Raw genomic sequence first — 24,330 nt, forward strand, 5'->3', positions numbered from 1 at the left:
TTGGCATCCACGCGTGGCATACCCTGCACAGTCCGCTTGGCTTTACCGGATAGCAATGGATGCAGTCTCAGCACCATGTCCCGACGTGTGACCCTGTACTAGAGACACTGCGTCTCAAAGTTATTCAGAAAGGCATCTATTTAATCTGTGCCATCCATGAACTTGCTGAAGCTGTGGTGGTCCACCCGGGGAATATCCTGTTTCCCATTGACAAGGTAGGAGTGTGAGGCTTTTCCATGCACTGTGGCCAGCATCTGTATTCGCTCCACTGCGGTAGCCTTTTATCCCCATGCAGTAAGGAGTGCTGTGAGCCCAGTGGCGGTAAGTCCAGTAGCCGCAGTGACTAACTCCTCCGCACCCACTGGCCCAAGCCAGCATTATTCAGATGGTCTCTTGCTCCCTCCCCATGTTCTTGCAGCGCGGGAGCTGGAATAACCTCCTGCACTCCGGGCTGATTGCTGTCCGCTGCCACAGAAGCTATGGGGCCAGGCCCCTCCATTTGAGCCATTCTGGCTTCTTGATTCTCCAAGTCCACCTCCAGTTGCGGCTTTGATTGGCCATCCATCAGCAATCCATAGCCCTAACATCTCTCCAGGATCCGAGCTTGGTCCCAGGATCGGAACCTTCCTGACCGGTTACTCATGTTGGGATGTGTAGCACAAGGGTATGGTCAAAGGGCAAGGTGAATTATCTTGTGCTCTTGTGAAGTGTGTGTAAGTTACCACTTGTCTGGGGAGCTCGCAATCTATGCAGTTCCCCCACTATGTTATAGAATCCCACAATAGACTATACCATAGGCTCAGTCAGCATCCCACCGCTGCCACCAGTAAATAAAGCTTGTCACAGGAGACCAAGACTTAATCACAAATTAATACCGGGATTCTGGACTGAGCACACATGTTGAGTAAAATAAATTGTAATGTATTTATTTTCAGACAGACACACAAATCTTCACAATATACACTTAATAAAACCCTTACTTGGATGGGGGAACGAAAACAAATGTCCTTGGAACTAAACAAAGTCTCTGAGCACCCCTGCACGCATGCAAGTGGGTGCGCAAAATTATCCGTGTAGCAGTTCCTGGTTTGGGGCACAAGTTGCCACACCTATATCTCCGCCAAAAGGAAAAAGTTTGTTCAGTCCTTATAGGGTGCGTTCGGGAACCCGTAGCTCAAATGAATTCCAGAAGAGGGGGATGATCCTTGGTTACGATATTACGATATTATTAATCCCTCACACTCCAGAACCGCTGACGCTGGAACTTGGTCAAATGTTAATTGAATTAGGTGAATCTGCTAGGGACTGGCCACAGGCATTTTTATGGAGTTGACAGTCCTATACCTAACATGCATAACCATTCCCGCCCATGGGAAAATTTCTCCCACCTATCCCCAACTTGCCAGTACTTTGCAAAAAAGGGCAGAAGTTGCGTCCCGGTTTGCACGGAGCAGGCGCTAACCTCACATCTCAGCTCCTTAGCAAACCGGGTCCAACTCCTTACCTGGCGACACTAAGTCTGGGGTTTGGCTACCAAGTGTGAAGTACTCATATTTTATACCGTTATCTGGCATTTACAATATCCTGGCCATCCTAACATCTTGGAGTGCTGAGGCTTTTCAACTCCGGACTTCTTTTAGACATTGAGGCACCCACTCTGCAGGGTGCCTTAGAAGTACGGAGGTGAAAAAACCCTCAGTTCATTCATCCTTAACATATTTGCATGTTAAAGGATTTATTCCCGGGCTGACAGAAAAAGTTTCCCGTCTTTACATTTAAAACCATCAATACAATACAGTTTATTAATAAAAGTATGTTCTGCTTATTCAACTATTATAAACTTTATACTGTTGCGGCACACTTTATTATAACAAATCACCGGTTTGTCCCTGGCTGGTTCCTGGAATGCCACGCTGTTCACCCGGAGCATGCCGCGTTCCCAGCCAGGGGTCATGCCCGGCTGACGCGCGGTTGATGTGTTAATTGATAATGGTTCAGGATTTACTAGGCTGCAATGCTTCGCGTGTCCTCCAGATGGCATAAATTCATGAATTGTAATGCAGTATATATATATATATATATATATATATATATATATATATATATATATATTGTATAACAACAACCCCTATAACCCCTAACATACATTACTGTAAACATACAGTACTGTATACTGTATGCACATCAATGATACTATAGGCCGGCAGGGGCGAGATGTGTTTGCAGCAGAGAGAGAACCGCTGCTCTCTCTGCGCAAAAATCGGCACATTAAAAATTATTTAAAATACATTTTTATTCATAGTGTAGATGTGCAGGGGTCTCCGGAGCTGAACCGCGTTGGTTTCAGGTCCGGAGACCCCCTGCTCCCCGAGATACAGCCCCCTTTATGAGGTGCCGGTATCCCTCTGCATTTAAAGGTCCCGATCACGTGAACGCGGCATGTAAACAAAGCAGAGGGATACCGGCACCCCCTAAAGGGGCCTGTATCTCGGGAAGCAGGGGGTCCCCGGACCTAAAACTACAGCGGTTCAGCTCCGGAGACCCTCTGCACATCTACAGTATGAATAAAACACATGTATAAATAAACACTCATTCCTTACCTTTGCGGCTATGTGCTATGGTAACGAAGCAGCATGACTGTATTTTTAATAATATTGTACAGTGAGCAGGGGGTTCCCTGAGCCACAAATCAAAACTCAGGGGACCCCCTGCTCATTTACAATATTATTAAAAATACAGAAATGCTGCTTCATTACCATAGCTGATAGCAGCTAAGGCAATGAAGGGGTTAACCCACCGTGCTCGCTTTATTGTGGGTAGCGGGGGTGGGTGAAGGGGGTATTTGGCCCTTGGTGTGAGTTTCGGACTTGCTGGGGGGTTGCGGGTGCACTTAACCCCTTCACGGCCGTAGCAGTTAATACCGCTACGGTCATGAAGGGGTTAACCCCTCCCGCTACTCCGCAAGCCCTAAACAACCATCGTTGGGGCTAAGACCCCCTTCACCCACCCCGCTACCCACAATAAAAAAAATTCACACACAGCAGCCGCCCAAAAAATAAATAAATAAATCTAAATAAATAAATAAATACATGAATATAAATAAATACATTTAAAATACATTTTTATTCATAGTGTAGATGTACAGGGGGTCTCCGGAGCTGAACCGCGTTGGTTTCAGGTCCGGGGACCCCCTGCTCCCCGAGATACAGCCCCCTTTATGAGGTGCCGGTATCCCTCTGCATTTAAGGGTCCCGATCACGTGACCATGGCATGTAAACCAAGCAGAGGGATACCGGCACCCCCTAAAGGGGCCTGTATCTCGGGGAGCAGGGTGTCCCCGGACCTAAAACCACAGCGGTTCAGCTCCGGAGAACCCCTGCACATCTACACTATGAATAAAAATGTATTTTAAATGTATTTATTTCTATTCATGTATTTATTTATTTAGATTTATTTATTAATTGTGCTGCTGCTACTGCACCGACACACTTTATTCGAGCAAATACCCAGTATGTACCTGGCAGATACCTGGAATGCGCCGCTCCTCACCTCTGACAAGCCCCGTTGCGTTTGCCTTCCCAGCCTGGGTTCATGCCTGGCTGATGGGCGGCTGATCTGTTAAATGATAATGATTAGGATTTAATAGGCTGCAATGCTTCGCGTGTCTACCAGATGGCATAAATTCATGAATTGTAATGCAGTATATATATATATATACTGTGCAGTATTGCAGCCAGCGGGAATAAAATGCTTCAATCCCTGCCTGGAAAATAACCCAATGCACTCGGGCAGAAAACAGTCACAAACCTCAATACACCCGGGTATACCCGAATTCGTGGGACTAGCCGAGCTCGAATAAAGTGTGTCGCCAGTGTATGTGTGAATTTTTTATTGTGGGTAGCGGGGGTGGGTGAAGGGGGTATTAGCCCCAACGATGGTTGTTTAGGGCTTGCGGGGGGGTAGCGGGTGCACTTAACCCCTTCACGACCGTAGCGGTATTAACTGCTACGGTCGTGAAGGGGTTAAGTGCACCCGCAACCCCCCGCAAGTCCTAAACTCACACCAAGGGCCAAATACCCCCTTCACCCACCCCGCTATCCACAATAAAAAAAATTCACGCACAACAGCCCCACAATTAATAAATAAATCTAAATAAATAAATAAATACATGAATATAAATAAATATATGTTGTAACATGTCTGTGAGTGGGTTAACTGACTTTGCATCTCCCAAGTCTTTACTTAAAAGCTGTGTTTAAAGCAACATGCATTGGCTAAGGGTTGCTCATGTAATGTGAGCATGAGATAAAAAGTGGCACTGTGTGCTCATTTGCATGTCATTTCCCAGAATCCCTTACTGCAGTGGAAGTGCTGTTTGCTGGGTGATAATGGTGAAAGACAGGGTTGCAGACATGTCTAAGACATGCAAATGAATACAGGAATATATACAGTTGCTATATATATATATATATACATACAGTATATATATACAGTATATATATATATATATACAGTATATATATTACAACAATCCCTATACACATATATATATATATATATATATATATATATATATATATATATATATATATATATATACATACAGTGTTCGACAAACCTATACATTTGCTCGCCCCGGGCGAGTGGATTTAACCCCCGGGCGAGTAAATATTGGCCCAAGCAGCACACGTTTGGTACTAGGTGGCGAGTAGATTTTTTTGTGTGGCGAGTAGATTTTTTGGTGATTTGTCAACCACTGTGTATATATATATATATATATATATATATATATATATATATATATATATATATATATATATATATATATATATATATATATATATATATATATATATATATATATATATATATATATACTGTATACAGTATACACACACATGATGAACCAATATACAAATAAATGTAGAAGGGTTATCAAAACCATACTGTACTACAAATAACACTTCTCCATACAGACACACTACATTACAATGAATTTCCTTTAATAAACCTAACTGATCTTACAATCTAAATCATCAAATGCCAATGAAAAACCTCACATTCCAATCAATAAATTGCATTTACATTGTATTTATGATGCATAAAATCTATGCACCATATACATTCTGCAAATGAATGTGAACAATATCATTGCAAGCTAAATACAAATACTGTACTCCAAACAAGTCAACTATTTTAACCAATCAAGTAAACAAAAATCAATATATACACTGGCGACACACTTTATTCGAGCACGGCTAGTCCCGCGAATTCGGGTATACTCGGGTGTATTCAGGTTTCTGATATTTTTCAGCCAGAGTGCATTGCGTTATTTTCCGGCAGGAATTTAAGCTTTTTATTCCGGCTGGTTACAATACTGCAATGCCGTCAAAATACACATGGTGGCGCTTGCGAGCTATTTTCTGTGAAGCCGTCCCCTATAATGAATTGTAATGCAGTATATATATATATATATATATACTGTATAACAACAACCCCTGTAAGCCCTAACATACAGTACTGTACAGTACTGTACTGTACTGTACTGTATATGCACATACATAAATGATACTACTGTATGGGCGGCGGGGGCGAGATGTGTTTGCAGCAGAGAGAGATCCGCTGCTCTCTCTCTGCGCAAACATCCGCACGTTAAAAATTATTTGAAATACATTTTTATTGATAGTGTAGATGTGCAGGGGGTCTCCGGAGCTGAACCGCGTTGGTTTTAGGTCTGGGGACCCCGTGCCCCCCGAGATACAGGCCCCTTTAGGGGGTGCCGGTATCCAGCTCTGCGTTAAAAGCCCCGATCACGTGACCGCGGCCTGTAAACCAAGCAGAGCAGAGGGATACCGGCACCCCCTAAAGGGGCCTGTATCTCGGGGGGCACGGGGTCCCCAGACCTGAAACCTGTGCGCTTCTGCTCTGGAGACCCTCTGCACATGTACACTATCAATAAAACACATACAATATACAGTATAAATAAACACTCGTTCTTTACCTTAGCGTCTATGCGCTATGGTAAAGAAGCATTATTTTAATAATATTGTAAAGTGAGCAGGGGGTTCCCTGAGCCAGAAATTAATGCTCAGGGACCCCCCCTGCTCCTGCTCAATATTATTAAAAATACAGAAATGCTGCGTCATTACCATAGCGGATAGCCGCTAAGGCAATGAAGGGGTTAACCCACCGTGCCCGCTTTATTGTGTGTAGTGGGGATGGGTGAGGGGGGTATTTGGCCCTTGGTGTGAGTTTAGGACTTGCGGGAGGGGGGGGGGGGGGTTGCGGGTGCACTTAACCCCTTCACGATCGTAGCAGTTAATACCGCTACGGTCATGAAGGGGTTAAGCCCTCCCGCTACCCCACCCCCCCCCCCCCCCGCAAGCCCTCCCCAACCATCGTTGGGGCGAATACCCCATTCACCCACCCTCCCGCAACCCACAACAATAAAATACTGTACACACAGCAGCCGCCAAAAAATAAATAAATAAATGACAATAAATACATTTGAAATACATTTTTATTGATAGTGTAGATGTGCAGGGGGTCTCCGGAGCTGAACCGCGTTGGTTTTAGGTCTGGGGACCCCGTGCCCCCCGAGATACAGGCCCCTTTAGGGGCTGCCGGTAGCCCTCTGCTTGGTTTAAAGGTCCGATCACGTGATCGCGGCCTGTAAACCAAGCAGAGCAGAGGGATACCGGCACCCCCTAAAGGGGCCTGTATCTCGGGGGGCACGGGGTCCCCAGACCTGAAACCTGTGCGCTTCTGCTCCGGAGACCCTCTGCACATGTACACTATCAATAAAAATGTATTTCAAATGTATTTATTTTTCATTTATTTATTTATTTATTTATATTTATTTATTAATTGTGCTGCTGCTGCAAGTCGTAAACTCACACCAAGGGCCAAACACCCCCCTCACCCCCAATAAAAAAAATTCACGCACAGCAGCCCCACAATTAATAAATAAATCTAAATAAATAAATAAAATCTATGTAAAACCCCCTCCCCTATTCTCGCTTTTAAAACGCCCTGCCTTCTCTCTAATCTATGTAAAAAACCCTCCCCCTATCCCCCTATTGTGTGTGTGCGTTAAGCTTCCCTGCAAGCTATGTAAAAAAACCTCCCCCTATTGTGTGTGTGTTTAAATCTGTCTGGCCTGTGTTTCTGAGTGCTGAGTGCTCTGCGTTTAAAGGTCCCGATCACATGATCGCGGCCTGTAAACCAAGCAGAGCAGAGGGATACCGGCACCCCCTAAAGGGGCCTGTATCTCGGGGGGCACGGGGTCCCCAGACCTGAAACCTGTGCGCTTCTGCTCCGGAGACCCTCTGCACATGTACACTATCAATAAAAATGTATTTCAAATGTATTTATTTTTCATTTATTTATTTATTTATTTATATTTATTTATTAATTGTGCTGCTGCTGCAAGTCGTAAACTCACACCAAGGGCCAAACACCCCCTCACCCCCAATAAAAAAAATTCACGCACAGCAGCCCCACAATTAATAAATAAATCTAAATAAATAAATAAAGACATGAAGAGAAATAAATATATACTGTACAGTATATACTTTGTATATATATATATATACACTGTATATATATATATATATATATATATATATATATATACAGTATACATATATACACTGTGTATATATATATATATATCATACAGCTATATATATATATATATATATATATATATATATATATATATATATACATACTGTATGTGAGTGAAAAGAGAAAAAAGTAACCCGTATGGGAGCACTCAGGTATGCAATTGATATATTTGTTTATTTATTTGACACAGTGCAAAAAGGGATGAATAAACAGTACAGTACATGATTTAAAAACACTTAAAAAAGAGGCATGGACCCTTAAACACTAATGAACAGCACTAGGGAACGACACACACTGTCAACCCTAAACATGAAAAGGATAGTGACTCAAAAAACACTAGGGAGAATCAAAGTGAATCACAATAGGTTACTGGGTTTAAAGGCACCTACAGTATACAACGCTAAGGATAATGCACACTACACACCAAAAGGTAGACTTGTCAAAGTATAAATGACAGTCTCAAAGCATCACACATCTGCATTAGCATACAGTAATATAACCAATGCCTAAAGCACAAATCATGTGTAGGAAAGGTGGTAAGGTGGAATGAAATCCCTAGATGTGTAGAGCAATGAAGTTAATGAATAGCATACAGTATACAGTAAAACATAACATTACAATCCACACAGTACATTGCATTTACAGTACATTGTATACTGTAAATGATGCATAGCATTAAATCTATGCACCATATACAGTACTGTACATTCTGCAAATGAATGTTAACAATATAATTGCAAGCTAATCTACCAGTAAATACTGTACAAACACTTCCAAACAAGTCAACTTAACTACAGTATTTTAACCAAGCAAGTAAACCAAAATCAATATACTGTATACTGTAAGTAACAACCAGAAAAGACAATTTAAAACCAAACTAACCCTTACAATACCAAGGATTACATCTATCTAATTGTAAAAAACCTTATACATTATACACAGCATTGTTTAAAAACCCCTTCCCCCCTAATGTTTGTGTTAAGCAGATTACACTGAAGGGAGAGAGATATAAAGGCCTAATGCCCCTTCCCCCCTAATGTTTCTGTTAAGCAGATTACACTGAAGGGAGAGAGATATAAAGGCCTAAAGCCCCTTCCCCCCTAATGTTTCTGTTAAGCAGATTACACTGAAGGGAGAGAGATATAAAGGCCTAAAGCCCCTTCCCCCCTAATGTTTCTGTTAAACAGATTACAGTACATTGAAGGGAGAGAGATTTTACAGAAACACACATTAGGGGGGAGGGGGCTTTAAACAGATTACAGTACATTGAAGGGAGAGAGATGTTTCTGTTACCAGTAAATCTCCCTCCCTGCATTGCTAACCACCCTCACCCCCTACCCACATACCGTTAACCCCCCCCCCCCCAACCTGGCCATGGCCCCTCCGCTTCTGCAAAACAGACACAAAAATTAAAACATACAGTACAAAGTAATGTCCCCTAACCCCTTAATCACCATAGCGGTTATTAACCGCTACAGTCATGAAGGGGTTAACCCACCCTCACCCACCCACCACTCGGGATGCCTACATACCCTCCCACACTAACCCCCCCCCCCCCACCCGTGAGGCCTAACCACCCAGTCAGTACCCACAAGGGAGGCCTACCCACATACCGTTGGGGAAACACCCCACCCCCACCCCAGTACCCACAATAAAAACAGTACAATCACCCACAATAAACAGCATTCTATTTATTAAATACATTACCCACCCCCTGTGCCCCCCCCCCCATAAATACAAGATTTATTCTTTTACATTCAGGGTCCATAACGTAGCCCCACGCTAGTCCCCGGTGGGCTGGCAGGGCACCTGGACAGACCTACAGTTTACCAGCAGCATTCCACAGGTTCTGGAGGCCTGCTGGTGGATCCTGCCAGCACCATGGCGCCCAGGTGGTCTCCTTGGGTCACCGTGAGCCTCAATTGGGTCCACACGGTAGGCCCAAGGATGTCTGGGAGCCCCGGGTCAAACCCACAGGTGTCTGCGGGGCCTCGGGTGGTTCCCATGGGGGTCTGGGGAACTCACGGGTGCTCACTACGGGTCCGCGGTGCCCCCACAGAAGTGGGACCACACATCATCATCCCCGCACCTACGGCTCGGAGGTGCCCCCACAGAAGTGGGACCACACATCGTCATGCCCGCAGACTACGGGTCCGCGGTGCCCCCACAGAAGTGGGACCACACATCATCATCCCCGCATGTGTCACCCGTGGAACCACCAGCCTGCTACCCTTTAGGATACCCGAGGATTCCCCGCGGGTGGTCTCCAGAGGTCCCACGCAAAACCACGGAAGTAACCCTGAATGTAAAAAAAATAAACCTGGCCAATACATTCAATACATACACCCTCCCCCCCAACACCTACAGTACAATAATGTGCAAAATAACTATTATCCAGATATGGATAATAGATTAATTGCCCATTATTAAAAACATTAACTAGCATATACAAATAAATAAAGTACTACTGACCTCATCAATACGAAGTGTCCGTTGCCAGCAAAATCCTTGTCTTGTCCACAACATACATAGCAAATACAAAGCCAATACATTGCAATTACATTCAGATATCAATTAACCCCTTAAACACCTTATCGGATAATAACCGCAAAGGTAATTAAGGGGTTAAGCCACACAGGCACGATACCCACCCTTCACCCATGAATTTGTACTGTGGCTTCATCATGCAACTATATATATATACTGTATATATATACATACAGAGAGACAGAGAGAAAGAGAGAGAGAGAGATATATACAGTATATATATATACACACGTTATATACACACCCATGATAAACCAAATATACAGTACAAATAAATGTAGAAGGGTTATCAAAACCATACTGTTCTACAACCAAACACTTCTCCATACAGACACTACATTAAAAATCAATTTCCTTTAAAAATCCTAACTGATCTCACAATCTACTGTACTGTATATGATCACAAACCAATGAAAAAAGTCACATTCCAAAATGCATAAAATCTATGCACCATACTGTATACATTCTGCAAATTAATCAACGTAAACAAAAATCAATTAGCAATCATTATTTACATCCCTAAACATTTCACACTCAATCATGAACAATGAAACCATTAACAGATTCACGCCTAGAGCAGAACAATTAAGCCTTTGAAAAAAATATAAGTACCGACAAAAATACAACCTTTACAGTACAACCAAGGCTATCTATCCCTGACCTTCCTCAAACACACAATACAATACCAAGGAATAATACATCTATCTAATTTTAAAATACTTTAAACTCACAAAATAATTAAAAACACATCTAATCCAGCTTTTAAAACATCATCATTTCTTACCCTGAATGTATACTGTACAGTATATCTCTCTAGACATACAGTATATATTGTACATACATACATACAGTGGCAAGAAATGATATACCACAAACAAACAAAAAATACACATGTTAAAAAACCTTTTGAAATAATGAACAAGTTAAATAAAATACATTTCTTTACTGTAGTTCACTTACCATTACTTGCCCCCACCGACTCCCGTTGCCCAGCTTACTCACGAACCAATCCACGATCAGGAACCCATAAAATAATAAACCATTGAAAATAATAAACATTAAACTAAAAATCCAAACCAATCCACGGGTCTTTAAAAGCCTATGTCGTCTCATTTTGCAGCCAGACGCCGCGGAGGAAGGACCTCCGGAGAAGAAAAAAGACAAGGGCGTGGCCGATGATGGAAAGAAGACCACGCCCTGCCCCGCCCGGAAGGAGATAGAAGAAAGAAGAATACAGATGAAGGTGTATTACAAGTAGAAGACCCGTGGATTGGTTTGGATTTTTAGTTTAATGTTTATTATTTTCAATGGTTTATTATTTTATGGGTTCCTGATCGTGGATTGGTTCGTGAGTAAGCTGGGCAACGGGAGTCGGTGGGGGCAAGTAATGGTAAGTGAACTACAGTAAAGAAATGTATTTTATTTAACTTGTTCATTATTTCAAAAGGTTTTTTAACATGTGTATTTTTTGTTTGTTTGTGGTATATCATTTCTTGCCACTGTATGTATGTATGTACAATATATACTGTATGTCTAGAGAGATATACTGTACAGTATACATTCAGGGTAAGAAATGATGATGTTTTAAAAGCTGGATTAGATGTGTTTTTAATTATTTTGTGAGTTTAAAGTATTTTAAAATTAGATAGATGTATTATTCCTTGGTATTGTATTGTGTGTTTGAGGAAGGTCAGGGATAGATAGCCTTGGTTGTACTGTAAAGGTTGTATTTTTGTCGGTACTTATATTTTTTTCAAAGGCTTAATTGTTCTGCTCTAGGCGTGAATCTGTTAATGGTTTCATTGTTCATGATTGAGTGTGAAATGTTTAGGGATGTAAATAATGATTGCTAATTGATTTTTGTTTACGTTGATTAATTTGCAGAATGTATACAGTATGGTGCATAGATTTTATGCATTTTGGAATGTGACTTTTTTCATTGGTTTGTGATCATATACAGTACAGTAGATTGTGAGATCAGTTAGGATTTTTAAAGGAAATTGATTTTTAATGTAGTGTCTGTATGGAGAAGTGTTTGGTTGTAGAACAGTATGGTTTTGATAACCCTTCTACATTTATTTGTACTGTATATTTGGTTTATCATGGGTGTGTATATAACGTGTGTATATATATATACTGTATATATCTCTCTCTCTCTCTTTCTCTCTGTCTCTCTGTATGTATATATATACAGTATATATATACAGTTGCATGATGAAGCCGCAGTACAAATTCATGGGTGAAGGGTGGGTATCGTGCCTGTGTGGCTTAACCCCTTAATTACCTTTGCGGTTATTATCCGATAAGGTGTTTAAGGGGTTAATTGATATCTGAATGTAATTGCAATGTATTGGCTTGGTTTTGGCTATGTTTTGTGTGGGCAAGAGAAGGAAGGCGCTGGCGTCGGACACTTCGTATTGATGAGGTCAGTAGTACTTTATTTATTTGTATATGCTAGTTAATGTTTTTAATAATGGGCAATTAATCTATTACACAGGGGGTGGGTAATGTATTTAATAAATAGAATGCTGTTTATTGTGGGTGATTGTACTGTTTTTATTGTGGGTACTGGGGTGGGGGTGGGGTGTGTCCCCAACGGTATGTGGGTAGGCCTCCCTTGTGGGTAGTTAGTGGGTGAGGGTTGAGGGTGGTTAGGCCTCACGGGGTGGGGGGTTAGAGTGGGAGGGTATGTACAGTAGGCGTCCCAAGTGGTGGGTGAGGGCGGGTTAACCCCTTCATGACTGTAGCGGTTAATAACCGCTATGGTGATTAAGGGGTTAGGGGACATTACTTTGAAAGTGTTATTTTTTTTCTCTGTTTTACTGTACAGCAGCGGAGGTTGCCATGGGTAGTGGGTAGTGTATTGAATGTATTTATTGGTTATTATGCGTTAACCCCTTCATAACCTTAGCGGCTATACGCTATGCTAATGAAGCCTCGTTTCTGAACTTTTAATAATATTGTGCAGGAGCAGGGGGTCCCCTGAGATTAGATTTCTGTCTCAGGGAACCCCCTGCTCACTCTACAATATTATTAAAAAGACAGAAATGCTGCTTCTTTACCATAGCGCATAGCCGCTAAGCTAAAGAATGATTCTTTAATGATGTGTGTGTTTTATTCACAGTGTAGATGTTCTCCGGAGCTGAAGCGCACAGGTTTCAGGTCTGGGGACCCCGTGCCCCCCGAGATACAGGCCCCTTTAGGGGGTGCCGGTATCCCTCTGCTCTGCTTGGTTTACAGGCCGCGGTCACGTGATCGGGGCTTTTAACGCAGAGCTGGATACCGGCACCCCCTAAAGGGGCCTGTATCTCGGGGGGCACGGGGTCCCCAGACCTAAAACCTGTGCGGTTCAGCTCCAGAGACCCCCTGCACATCTACACTATCAATAAAAATGTATTTCAAATGTATTTATTTGTATTTATTTATTTATTTATTTATTGCGGGGATGCTGTGTGTGATTATTTTTTATTGTGTTTAGCGGGGGTGGGTGACGGGGTTTATAAATGTGAGTTTATAAATAAAATAAAGAATATTATTTATAGGGGCCTTAGAACAGAAGTTCCCACGCCAATTGCGCGCTCATTGCTCTTTTGTTACAATGTTGCTGGTCTTGCGGGTTTGCAGTCTGGCAGCAAAAAGCAGTTTGTAGTACTGTGTGTGAGATAAAGTAACCAGTTCTTTTATTGCTGAAGTCGCCACTAAAAACTTTTATTTACAAATACAGTACAAAAACCGTGCAACACACAACAATATACAGTATCCTTTGTTTAAGTACAGCAGGTACTATAGGGTAAAACATGTACTGTACAGTACAGCACAACATTACAGTATGGTCTCACTGAAAGTCCTCCCCATTTTCCAGCCATGGCCGATGCCTTGCATGGCGCAAAACGCCATTAATGCAGTCTCTAACGCCTCTCATTACAGGATCTGTAACAGGGTAATAGCGCTGCATTTCTTCCACAATCTTTTTCCTTAAATTGGCAGGAAGGGCATTTTTTTGGCGATTCCCATCATAGTTCACTTTGAACACCCACTCGCAGTACAATGTGTAGGGAACATGGTGTTTAAATATGATCAAGGCATACTTGTGTGGTATACCAGCACTCCTCACCCTATACTTCTCCCTCAGTGCCGGTGGCAGATCGCACAGGGAGATGTCGGGCACTGTTTGTATGCGAGCGGGTGTAGGAAGTCTTTTGGGAGCGGGTGTACTTGAGGCGATGGGCAATGGTAGGGTGTCTGGGAGGAAGCTTTCCTCCGGTAGTGGTCGCCGGGTTGTCTCCTGGCGTGGTCTAGATGGGGTTGTCATGTCCTCCTCAATAGCATAGTACACTGTATCTTCTGGTGGAGGGGGTGTGCTTGGTGATGGAAGGGGGTCGAAGGTACCATGCATCACATCCATGTCACCCCCCTGCTCCAGCGTCGGGGAAACAGGGGCATTAACACCGAGCAAATAATGTATGCCCGCTATGTCTGCCTCTATCTTGTCCATCCGTTGATCCATACGTTGCTCCATATGTAGCATCCGTTGATCCAGCCGTTGCTCCATATGTAGCACCGACTCCAGAAGCAGATCTAGCTTTGCCAGCACACTAGAATTCCCGGGGAGATCCACACTTAGCCCATTCAGGATCCGGTCCAACGAGCTGCTTGTGCATGGCATCTGGAGATCTGGGGGGATGGGTGCAACGGAGGATGAGATGGGGGTTCCCTGGAGAGAAGCGGCATCGATGGAGAGTGGAAGAGGTGACCTGGGGATGCCCGGTACAGGAGAAGCTGCAGCGTGGTGGAAGAGGGATGGAGAAGGTGACCGCTGGATTTCCGGGAGAGAAGCAGAGTCGTCCAAGAGCAAAGGAGACAGTGACCCGTTGATTTCAGAGGCAGCAGCATCTTCAGATGGAACCGGAGAAGATGGGGGTGGAGAAGCCGGGCTGAAGATTTCCGGGACAGCTACAGCAGAGTCGTCGAAGCATATGGGAGCAAGTGGTCTGTGGATTCGGTGAGTTGGCTGCCATGCGTCTTGCGTACCGAGCACAGTACCGTATTTCTTCTTCACATAATAAGGCTGACGTGTTTTAAAAGCCTTAGCCTTTGGGGTCAGCAGAAGGTTTTCTTTGTTGGCCTTAGCCTGTCGCTTTGCCTTTGGCTTGGGAACGGTAACTGCCTTTCTCTTTTTCAGTGTGGCAGGCACAGCAGAGGTGAGATGATTCTTTCGTCCATAGAACCGGGGCTGCTCCATGTAAGCGGGAGACACAATGCAGTATCTGGACAATGGCTCAGATAAAGATCAGCAAGTGGTGGGCTATGCAACGTGTACAACCTTTTATGCATGGTGGCCAGGTACAGGTGTTGAAAGTGGGTGGTCTGTTATGTGAGTCATTAACATATAAATACACCATCCATTTTGTGGATTCACTGCACATTGAATACACATCGACTAAACATCGAATACACATTCTTGTGTTTGTATTTCTTTCTACTCGCAGCAATGCCTGTTAAGAAGATTTCAAAGGATCTCAGCATGAGAATGAAGGAGATGTACACGAGCGGACAACGAATTGCAGATATCCAGCGCTGGTTAACTGCTTCTGGCCTCGTTGTGCCATCAAGCACTGTGTGCTATCATGCACAAGGAAAAAACAGAGACCGCAAAAAGGCACCAAAGATAACAAATGCGTAAGTACTGTATACTGTATTTATAAAACTTAACCAAAAAAAATATAGAAAACTGTAGTGTACATCTACAGTATACCGTATTTATATAGTATATTTATTATATTACAACAGTATATACTGTAGTGTACTGTATGTGTGGTCAATTTATATTTTTTGTGCAGCAGTATACACTTTTGGTATATTGCAATTCATCTTACAACGGAATATACAGTATATGATGTGTATTTATTATGATATAACAACAGTATACCGTATTTATATAGTATATTTATTATATTACAACAGTATATACTGTAGTGTACTGTACAGTATGTGTGGTCAATTTATATTTTTTGTGCAGCAGTATACACTTTTGGTATATTGCAATTCATCTTACAACGGAATATACAGTATATGATGTGTATTTATTATGATATAACAACAGTATACCGTATTTATATAGTATATTTATTATATTACAACAGTATATACTGTAGTGTACTGTATGTGTGGTCAATTTATATTTTTTGTGCAGCAGTATACACTTTTGGTATATTGCAATTCATCTTACAACGGAATATACAGTATATGATGTGTATTTATTATGATATAACAACAGTATACCGTATTTATATAGTATATTTATTATATTACAACAGTATATACTGTAGTGTACTGTATGTGTGGTCAATTTATATTTTTTGTGCAGCAGTATACACTTTTGGTATATTGCAATTCATCTTACAACGAAATATACAGTATATGATGTGTATTTATTATGATATAACAACAGTATACCGTATTTATATAGTATATTTATTATATTACAACAGTATATACTGTAGTGTACTGTACAGTATGTGTGGTCAATTTATATTTTTTGTGCAGCAGTATACACTTTTGGTATATTGCAATTCATCTTACAACGGAATATACAGTATATGATGTGTATTTATTATGATATAACAACAGTATACCGTATTTATATAGTATATTTATTATATTACAACAGTATATACTGTAGTGTACTGTATGTGTGGTCAATTTATATTTTTTGTGCAGCAGTATACACTTTTGGTATATTGCAATTCATCTTACAACGGAATATACAGTATATGATGTGTATTTATTATGATATAACAACAGTATACCGTATTTATATAGTATATTTATTATATTACAACAGTATATACTGTAGTGTACTGTATGTGTGGTCAATTTATATTTTTTGTGCAGCAGTATACACTTTTGGTATATTGCAATTCATCTTACAACGAAATATACAGTATATGATGTGTATTTATTATGATATAACAACAGTATACCGTATTTATATAGTATATTTATTATATTACAACAGTACTGTATACTGTATATTTTGTCTATTTATATTTATAGTACAGCAGTATACATTTTTTGTATATTTATATTTACTGTATATTACAACATTACATGTACAGTATACAATATACATTTTATATTGCTGCATATTAATAACACAATATAATTTCTTTGCATTGTAGGGAGACTACTCTTCTGGTGGACAGAATAAGTGAGGAGAATGATGAGAGGAGCGCATTAAGGGTTAAAAACACTCTTCAGGAAAACCACAATCTGACTGTATCCGAGAGCAGCATAAAGAAGATGAGACGCAGAATTGGATGGAAATATGGACGTGTGAGGTTAGTAGTGGACAGTACAGGAGGTACTGTACTGTAAAGTAAAAATGTTGTTTTGCAAACTGTACTGCGCTGTGACGCTAACATTTTTTATTCATTGTCATTACAGAGCGTACCCCATGATACGGGACGCAAACAAAATCAAAAGAGTGCTCCAGGCCCAGGCATGGATCGACAGCGGTGAGACTTTCCAGGATTGCATCTTCACTGATGAGTCTACTGTGTCGCTGGAGAGATTTGCAAGATTTGCGTTCCACAAAAAAGGCCGCATAACTTTGAAGCCACGGCCAAAACACCCTGTGAAGCTGCATGTGTGGGGTGCCATCTCTAGGCGTGGACCGGGATGCATTGTCGTCTTTGAAGGTACAATTTCTCAAATATAATGCCGCCTAATGCACTGTACTTGACTAGTGTTGCCTTACCGTATGCACTGTACTGTACTATTGAGCACTTTTCTTTTCTTGCTATAGGAATCATGAATAAAGATTTCTTCCAAGACAACATTGTGCCCGTGATAGTGCGATACATCACACAAGACTTTCCCAATGGTCATCGCTTTTACCAGGACAATGATCCCAAGCACACCGCGTCGACGGCGCATATCCTTGAGCGCGGCATCAACTGGGTGAAGACGCCAGCGGAGTAAGTGTAGTAGACCGTGTCCCATTTATATGTTCCCCACTGTTTTTACTGTGTACTGTATCTCTTAAACTAATTGTCCTTTCTTTCCAATCACAGATCACCAGACTTCAATCCGATCGAAATGGTCTGGCATCAGCTGAAGGACCACATCCGTAAAGTGGCGAAACCCTCCAAGAAGGACGAGTTGTATACAGCCATAATGAGTTTTTGGAACGATGTACTCACCGTTGAACGATGCAATAAATATATAGACCATATTGCCACTGTGTTGCCCATTGTCATCGCGCGCAATGGACAAGCATCAGGAAAGTAGTACAGTGCTGTAGTATTGTACAGTAGGTACACTATGATACAGGTAAGTATGGCACAGATTTTAGCTTTCCCAATAGTCAGAGTTTACAGTAGTTCCAGTATACAGTACAGTAGACTAGTTTGACATACTACAGTAACTGCCTACTAACTGCTCCATTTTTTCTTTCCAGAGAAAGCTGCACCAGCCACCTACTGTACAGTAGGTCTACCATAATACAGTACGCACATACAGTACAGTACAGTAACTGAACAAAGTTTTTGTTTTCTTGTCGTTCCAGGAAAAAGGGTGCACCAGAGGGGAGGGGGGGCCTTGTGTTCGTCAAATCTGCTTGTGCAGTCAAATGTACAGTATATAAACAGCAGTAATGATGTACACAAAACCTCTCCTCTCTCAATGAACTACTGTACCGCAGACACAATGAGGATACTGTTACAGTATGAAGGGAAAAAGAACAGGATGGGTTATTTAACATTACAGTATACTGTGCAATATTTATACTGTATATTTATATATACTGTATTTTTATTCTAAAGGTATTCGAGAATGTACTCTACTAGATGAGGACCTGGTGACTTTCAACACTCTCAGACACACAGAAAGGATTATTTCACATCACTGTATATTTATCCTGTATATTTTCAGTAATTTAGAAGCAGTGGCTGTTCTGAACAGCCCAGGGCCAGATTAACAAAACAATGGCTTGGATTGGATTAGCCAGACGATTGATGCTTGGCCAGGGAGGGATTAAAAACTCTAAGGGAGGGGGTGGGTGGTGTAGCTGTAGGATTGTACTGTGTCAGTATTTCCAACGCCAGGTCACCCTAATAATTGCATGAATAAACCCCCAAAGACAAGGCCCAAATATACTAGTACAGTATACTGTACAGTACTGTAAAGTATGTATTATTGTGTGTTGATGTTTTGAATTGCTGTTAACTTGAAAAGTTTCACCATTGTATTGTACTGTATTTGTAAATAAAAGTATTTTGTGGCGACTTCAGCAATAAAAGAACTGGTTAATTTATCTCACATAAAGTACGTGAATACGACCGCAATCACCATTGTACAGTAAATGGGTGCATAGGATGGAACGACAGGTGCTAAAGGGGTATAAATATGATACTGTATTTATCAGTATTGATCAAAGAGAGTTGATCAGAAGGATTCCCCTTATAAAGTATACAGCACTCTATTGTCATTCATACAGTACAGTATACTGTAGTAAAAGGTAGACAACACATGGTCTTGCAGTACAGTATACTGTATTACTAAAAATCTGTCAGGTTGACCAGAATCACTGCGGATATCGGAAAATAATACAATTTTATTAATTCTACGTACTGTATATAAGGGGAATCCTTCTGATCAACTCTCTTTGATCAACACTGATAAATACAGTAATTTATCTCACACTCAGTACTACAAACTGCTTTTTGCTTGCAATAAACAAACAAACAGGGAAGCGCTACTGTATACTGTATGAGTTAGGATCAGGCCCAGCAGCCACTTTATGTTGAAAACCACATATGAAATGAGCATAAATTTGCATGAATAATTACACAAAAATATATAAAATAAATAGCACAAGTCTCTGACAGAGAGAAATTGTCCAGGTGGTGTGGATACAGGTTAATGCCCCTGTCTGATAGGACAGACTCGGGCAAGAATGGCCTGTGAGAGGTGAATATCCAGAATGGTAGCTGGGATGGAAAGCGCTACCAACTGTGCAGGTATTGAAGTGTGTAGAAATGGGAAGGTGCCGTAGGCATCAAATGTGGAAAGCGCTCACCCAGACTTCATACACTGCGCTTTTTGCTTGCATACTGCAAAGCCGCAAGACCAGCAACATTGTAAAAAAAGAGCAAAAAAAGAGCAATGAGCGCGAAATTGGCGTGGGAACTTCTGTTCTAGGGCCCCTAGAAATAATATTCTTTATTTTATTTATAAACTCACATTTATATATAAAGTATATATTTATTTCTCTTCATGTATTTATTTATATTTATTTATTAATTGTGGAGCTGCTGTGCGTGAGGGGCCATGGCCAGGATGGGGGGGGGGGGGGTAACGGTACAGTATGTGGGTAGGGGGTGAGGGTGGTTAGACCTCACAGTACATTATGCACATTGGGCCCCCCTCCTCCCCACATTTACATACTGTACACTACACGACATCAATGCAGGGAGGGTTTACCAATGCAGGGAGGGTTTACCAATGCAGGTAAGGCTTTAGGCCTTTATATCTCTCTCCCTTCAGTGTAATCTGCTTAACAGAAACATTAGGGGGGAAGGGGCTTTAGGCCTTTATATCTCTCTCCCTTCAGTGTAATCTGCTTAACAGAAACATTAGGGGGGAAGGGGCTTTAGGCCTTTATATCTCTCTCCCTTCAGTGTAATCTGCTTAACACAAACATTAGGGGGGAAGGGGTTTTTAAACAATGCTGTGTATAATGTATAAGGTTTTTTACAATTAGATAGATGTAATCCTTGGTATTGTAAGGGTTAGTTTGGTTTTAAATTGTCTTTTCTGGTTGTTACTTACAGTATACAGTATATTGATTTTGGTTTACTTGCTTGGTTAAAATACTGTAGTTAAGTTGACTTGTTTGGAAGTGTTTGTACAGTATTTACTGGTAGAGTAGCTTGCAATTATATTGTTAACATTCATTTGCAGAATGTACAGTACTGTATATGGTGCATAGATTTAATGCTATGCATCATTTACAGTATACAATGTACTGTAAATGCAATGTACTGTGTGGATTGTAATGTTATGTTTTACTGTATACTGTATGCTATTCATTAACTTCATTGCTCTACACATCTAGGGATTTCATTCCACCTTACCACCTTTCCTACACATGATTTGTGCTTTAGGCATTGGTTATATTACTGTATGCTAATGCAGATGTGTGATGCTTTGAGACTGTCATTTATACTTTGACAAGTCTACCTTTTGGTGTGTAGTGTGCATTATCCTTAGCGTTGTATACTGTAGGTGCCTTTAAACCCAGTAACCTATTGTGATTCACTTTGATTCTCCCTAGTGTTTTTTGAGTCACTATCCTTTTCATGTTTAGGGTTGACAGTGTGTGTCGTTCCCTAGTGCTGTTCATTAGTGTTTAAGGGTCCATGCCTCTTTTTTAAGTGTTTTTAAATCATGTACTGTACTGTTTATTCATCCCTTTTTGCACTGTGTCAAATAAATAAACAAATATATCAATTGCATACCTGAGTGCTCCCATACGGGTTACTTTTTTCTCTTTTCACTCACATACAGTATGTATATATATATATATATATATATATATATATATATATATATATATATATATATATATATATATACAGTGTATATATATATACAAAGTATATACTGTACAGTATATATTTATTTCTCTTCATGTCTTTATTTATTTATTTAGATTTATTTATTAATTGTGGGGCTGCTGTGCGTGAATTTTTTTTATTGGGGGTGAGGGGGTGTTTGGCCCTTGGTGTGAGTTTACGACTTGCAGCAGCAGCACAATTAATAAATAAATATAAATAAATAAATAAATAAATGAAAAATAAATACATTTGAAATACATTTTTATTGATAGTGTACATGTGCAGAGGGTCTCCGGAGCAGAAGCGCACAGGTTTCAGGTCTGGGGACCCCGTGCCCCCCGAGATACAGGCCCCTTTAGGGGGTGCCGGTATCCCTCTGCTCTGCTTGGTTTACAGGCCGCGATCATGTGATCGGGACCTTTAAACGCAGAGCACTCAGCACTCAGAAACACAGGCCAGACAGATTTAAACACACACACAATAGGGGGAGGTTTTTTTACATAGCTTGCAGGGAAGCTTAACGCACACACACAATAGGGGGATAGGGGGAGGGTTTTTTACATAGATTAGAGAGAAGGCAGGGCGTTTTAAAAGCGAGAATAGGGGAGGGGGTTTTACATAGATTTTATTTATTTATTTAGATTTATTTATTAATTGTGGGGCTGCTGTGCGTGAATTTTTTTTATTGGGGGTGAGGGGGGTGTTTGGCCCTTGGTGTGAGTTTACGACTTGCAGCAGCAGCACAATTAATAAATAAATATAAATAAATAAATAAATAAATGAAAAATAAATACATTTGAAATACATTTTTATTGATAGTGTACATGTGCAGAGGGTCTCTGGAGCAGAAGCGCACAGGTTTCAGGTCTGGGGACCCCGTGCCCCCCGAGATACAGGCCCCTTTAGGGGGTGCCGGTATCCCTCTGCTCTGCTTGGTTTACAGGCCGCGATCATGTGATCGGGACCTTTAAACGCAGAGCACTCAGCACTCAGAAACACAGGCCAGACAGATTTAAACACACACACAATAGGGGGAGGTTTTTTTACATAGCTTGCAGGGAAGCTTAACGCACACACACAATAGGGGGATAGGGGGAGGGTTTTTTACATAGATTAGAGAGAAGGCAGGGCGTTTTAAAAGCGAGAATAGGGGAGGGGGTTTTACATAGATTTTATTTATTTATTTAGATTTATTTATTAATTGTGGGGCTGCTGTGCGTGAATTTTTTTTATTGGGGGTGAGGGGGGTGTTTGGCCCTTGGTGTGAGTTTACGACTTGCAGCAGCAGCACAATTAATAAATAAATATAAATAAATAAATAAATAAATGAAAAATAAATACATTTGAAATACATTTTTATTGATAGTGTACATGTGCAGAGGGTCTCCGGAGCAGAAGCGCACAGGTTTCAGGTCTGGGGACCCCGTGCCCCCCGAGATACAGGCCCCTTTAGGGGGTGCCGGTATCCCTCTGCTCTGCTTGGTTTACAGGCCGCGATCATGTGATCGGGACCTTTAAACGCAGAGCACTCAGCACTCAGAAACACAGGCCAGACAGATTTAAACACACACACAATAGGGGGAGGTTTTTTTACATAGCTTGCAGGGAAGCTTAACGCACACACACAATAGGGGGATAGGGGGAGGGTTTTTTACATAGATTAGAGAGAAGGCAGGGCGTTTTAAAAGCGAGAATAGGGGAGGGGGTTTTACATAGATTTTATTTATTTATTTAGATTTATTTATTAATTGTGGGGCTGCTGTGCGTGAATTTTTTTTATTGGGGGTGAGGGGGGTGTTTGGCCCTTGGTGTGAGTTTACGACTTGCAGCAGCAGCACAATTAATAAATAAATATAAATAAATAAATAAATAAATGAAAAATAAATACATTTGAAATACATTTTTATTGATAGTGTACATGTGCAGAGGGTCTCCGGAGCAGAAGCGCACAGGTTTCAGGTCTGGGGACCCCGTGCCCCCCGAGATACAGGCCCCTTTAGGGGGTGCGGGTATCCCTCTGCTCTGCTTGGTTTACAGGCCGCGATCATGTGATCGGGACCTTTAAACGCAGAGCACTCAGCACTCAGAAACACAGGCCAGACAGATTTAAACACACACACAATAGGGGGAGGTTTTTTTACATAGCTTGCAGGGAAGCTTAACGCACACACACAATAGGGGGATAGGGGGAGGGTTTTTTACATAGATTAGAGAGAAGGCAGGGCGTTTTAAAAGCGAGAATAGGGGAGGGGGTTTTACATAGATTTTATTTATTTATTTAGATTTATTTATTAATTGTGGGGCTGCTGTGCGTGAATTTTTTTTATTGGGGGTGAGGGGGGTGTTTGGCCCTTGGTGTGAGTTTACGACTTGCAGCAGCAGCACAATTAATAAATAAATATAAATAAATAAATAAATAAATGAAAAATAAATACATTTGAAATACATTTTTATTGATAGTGTACATGTGCAGAGGGTCTCCGGAGCAGAAGCGCACAGGTTTCAGGTCTGGGGACCCCGTGCCCCCCGAGAT

Source organism: Ascaphus truei, chromosome 2, assembly GCF_040206685.1.
Source record: "Ascaphus truei isolate aAscTru1 chromosome 2, aAscTru1.hap1, whole genome shotgun sequence".
NCBI lineage: Eukaryota > Metazoa > Chordata > Amphibia > Anura > Ascaphidae > Ascaphus > Ascaphus truei.